The sequence below is a fragment of the Sorex araneus genome, chromosome 5 (genome assembly GCF_027595985.1).
Source record: "Sorex araneus isolate mSorAra2 chromosome 5, mSorAra2.pri, whole genome shotgun sequence".
NCBI lineage: Eukaryota > Metazoa > Chordata > Mammalia > Eulipotyphla > Soricidae > Sorex > Sorex araneus.
In genome coordinates this window covers 160,906,357-160,910,648 of record NC_073306.1, presented here as the reverse complement: position 1 = coordinate 160,910,648, position 4,292 = coordinate 160,906,357, and positions in this window count along the sequence as shown.

Sequence of the window (4,292 nt, the reverse complement as noted above, 5' to 3'; positions counted from 1 at the left end):
TCCTGACTCAGTGTCCAGGAAACCAAGAGATGCTGGGGGTGGAACCCAGACCTCAAACATGAAAGGAGAGCAGTCTAGCCCTTTGAGCCATCTCCCACCCACCCTCCCTCTTTCGGAGGGTTCCAGGGAGCAAACTCGGGGCCTCACATCTGTGAGGCAGGTTCACGCTCTCCCCATCTCTTTTCAGGCTGTTCTTCTTTGCTTTGCCCCCTCCTCCTGGGATTTTGCATCTCCCCCGGCTGGTACACTGAGCCAGGACAGCGCAGAGGGGCTTCCTGCAGTTAGCGCCCCTGTGGGGATTCCGGCAGATCTCATGAAACGAGCCCCAGCGTGCTGAGCATGGGACCGGGACCCACTTGTGGGAAGGCCGTGACGGCGCCTGACTATGTCAGAGGCGCTTCCTCGGCAGGTGCAGCTGGATTCATCAGTGCTGAGTCCTTCTCGCAGACCAAATTAGCAGCTCCTTGTCAGAACCCAGTTTCTTTTTAAAACCAGACTTAAAAAAAAAATTGTTCTGAATTCATGGCCTTAATTGCAGTTACCTTTTATTCAAACATTAGACCCACACATCACTTTCTCTCTCTCTCTCTCTCTCTCTTTTTATTAAAATTGGCATCTCTTAGATATGTGACTGTGTGAAGTGTCAGGTGCATGGCAGGTGGGCTGAGAAGCAAATAGACTGCATTGTGGTTACTGCCATAGCATTAGCTAATACTCCATCATGGAATAATTATTGTTTCGTTTTGGTGTCGAAAACATTGAAAATCAATCTCTTAGAACTTCAAGCATATATACTACACAATTGTTTTAAATTTTTTATAAGGGATGGAGAGATAGTACAGCAAGTAAGGCCCTAGCCCTCACAAGCGGCTGTGCGCAGTTGCTGCCTGACACCATACATGGTCCCCCCAGTACCAACTGGAGTGATCCCTACTACGAAACCGGGAGTAAACCCTGAGAATACCACTGAGTGCGGCCCAAAAACAGCAACAACAAAATTTTTAATAGAAAAATCGTATGTTCTATCATTTCCACTTCTGAGTATATATATATATATATATATACATATATATACATATATATGTATATATATATATACATATATATATGACTGTGGTTCAACTTCTCCCCTCAAAAAAATGATATGATCTGGGTTAAAATACACACACACACACACACACACACATATATATATATATATATATATATATATATATATATATATATTGCTTTTGGGGTCACACCCGGCGATGCACAGGCATCACTCCTGGCTCTGCACTCAGGAATCACTCCTGGCGGTGCTCAGGGGACCACATGGGATGCTGGAAATTGAACCTGGGTCGGCCTCGTGCAAGGCAAAGCCCACCTGCTGTGCTATCGCTCCAGCCCCCTGGGCTAAAATATATTTTTACAATTTTTGTTATTTGCTTTTGGGCCACGCCTAACCATGCCTCCACGCTCAGGGACCACTCTTAGCTCTGCACGCAGGAGCTACTCCTGCAGTGCTCAGAGAACTACGTGGAATGCCAGGTTGGCTGCTGCCAAGCATATGCCTTACCTGCAGCACTATTGCTCCAGCTGCTCCAGCCCCGTTTACACTGCTTCATTTTAAAAAGTTGTTATTATTATTATTGCTTTTGGGGCACACCCAGTGATGCTTAGGGGCTACTCCTGGCTCTGCACTCAGGAACTATTCCTGGAGGTGCTTGGGGACCATATGGGATGCTGGGGATTGAGCCTGGGTCGGCCGCTTACAAGGCAAACACCTTCCCCACTGTACTATCACTTAAAAAATTTATTTAAGAAGTTTTGGGCCCCACCTGGCAGTGCTCAGGAGCTACTCCAGGCTATTCATGCAGCTGGGGGTGGAACCCAAACCTCCTGAATACAAAGTGTGCACTCAGCCCAGGAACTATCTCTCCTGCCCTGTCTATTCTTTAACTGACTTTGACTACTTGACAGAGATCAAAATCGCAAGGGGGAGAAGCATTCGGTGGAGAAAGAATAGTCTCTCCAACTATGGTGCTGAGCCATTGAATTCCTCCATGTCCCTCCTATTGAAGCCTTTCTATAGCAAGTACACCAACAATCCAGCATCAGATAGTGAGCGGCTCTGGGGGGCGGGGGGACGGGGCAGCCCTGCTCATCAAATACAGCAGCCGCTTGTTCCTACCCCACAGAGCTGGTGGGGCACCAATGGGTTAATCAGTGGAAGGACTAGGAGAGATCAGGACCGTCCCACGGTAAATACCCACTACTCATATCTGTGCTTTTTGTTTGTTTGTCTTTTTGTTTTTGGGCCACACCCTGTGATACTCAGGATTACTCCCAGCTCTGCACTCAGGAATTACTCCTGGTGGTGGTCTGGGGACCATACGGGATGCTGGGTTGGCCTCGTGCAAGGCAAACGCCCTACTTGCTGTACCATCTCTCCAATCCCATAATAACCTCTCTCCCCCGCCATCCTCCCTATTTATTTAGTCCTTATTTTCAGTCTAAAAAAAAATATTGAATCCCTGTGAGATACAGTTACACATAGTGCTCAGGAGCTACTCCAGGCTATTCATGCAACTGGGGGTGGAACACCCTAAAACACTTAAAGTTGTTCATGATTGGGTTTCAGTCATACATTGTTCCAACACCCGTTTCTCCTTCACTAGCGTACATTCCCCACCACCAGTTTCCCTCCTGCAACCTCTCCGTCTCCCTCTCTCCCTCTCTCTCTGTCTCTCTCTGTCTCTGTCTGTCTGTCTGTCTGTCTGTCTGCCTCTCTCTCTCTCTGTCTCTCTCTGTCTCTGTCTGTCTGTCTGTCTGTCTGCCTCTCTCTCTCTCTCTCTCTCTCTCTCTCTCTCTCTCTCTCTCTCTCTCTCTCTCTCTCTCTCCCCCTTCAGGGCATTATGGTTTGCAATTCAGGTCCTGAAAGGTTATCATGTATGTCCCTTTACCTACTTTCAGCACTCAGTTCTTATCCAGAGTGATCATTTCCAACTATCATTGTCCCTTTTCATAACTATTCTTTTTTTTTTTTTGCTTTTTGGGGTCACACTCAGCAATGTACAGGTGTTACTCCTGGCTCTGCACTCAGGAATTACTCCTGGGGGTGCTTGGAGGACCATATGGGATGCTGGGAATCAAACCCAGGTTAGCTGCGTGCAAGGCAAATGCCCTACCCGCTGTGCTATCACTCTAGCCCCTCATAACTGTTCTTAATTAATTCCCCCCCACACACACAAGGGGTCCATTAGAAGTCTTTCTTATTAAGTCCTAATACAATCATTTCTTCTTTAATTTCTATTATTTAAAAACCAAATTCAGTGGAGTGAATTTGGAATTCTAGTTGACTTGTTACAGAATTTTTGAACTGGCCAGCACCCCATGAAATTAGTAGAGGGGTTCTCCCTTCTCCAGATTAGTAAAGGGGTCATACAATATGGAAGGGGTTTATCAAAGAGGGTGGGACACGAAGATGACTAGCTTTTTCCAGCGAAAGCCTCCTGTGGGGAAGACTCCCCCTTCAGGCTCATTATCTATCATTCTTGATGTGTTTTGCTCAGGATTCCATTCCTGGGAGGGGTAGAAACAGCTGTGATGTTAGATATTCAATTTTGGTTTGGGGCTGGAGAGATATCTCAACAGGTGAGCAAATGCTTTGTATGCAAAAGGCCTGGATTCTATCTCTAGCACTATATGGTCCCCTGGAGCACCACCAGGAGCAAACTCAGAGCAGGGAGTATCTCCTGAGCACCTCCAGGCATAGCTCCCAAGCCAAAATGAGTCAATAAACCTTGGACTGGTGACATGCACTCAGTGGGAGCCCTATTTCTAGCTTTGAAACACTAAGATCCTAAAACACCCACAGCCCTTCACTTGGAAATCAGGCCTCAACCATTTTGAGGGGGTTTTTTTTGCTTGTTTGTTTTTTTGGCTTTTGGGGTCACATCCAGAGATGCTCAGTGGTTCCTCCTGGGCTACTGGTTACTCAGGAATCACTCCTGGCAGTGCTCAGGGGACCATATGGAACGCCGGGAATCGATGCCTGGTTGGCCGCTTGCAAGGCATCATGCCCTATCTGCTGTACAGTTGCGCTGGCCCCAGCCCCCACCGTTTTGGATGGAACTGGCAGCAGCCATTGACGGCATTTTGCAAAGGCTGCAACGTCCGTCCTATCTGGGCACATGGACAGTCGCTGTTTGTAGAGCTGGGCAAGCCGGGGCTCAACAGATCAAACAGCTGACCTTGCCTTGGGCTGTGGACATTTTTAAAAGAAAGGGAGACAAAATGTCTCTTCACCC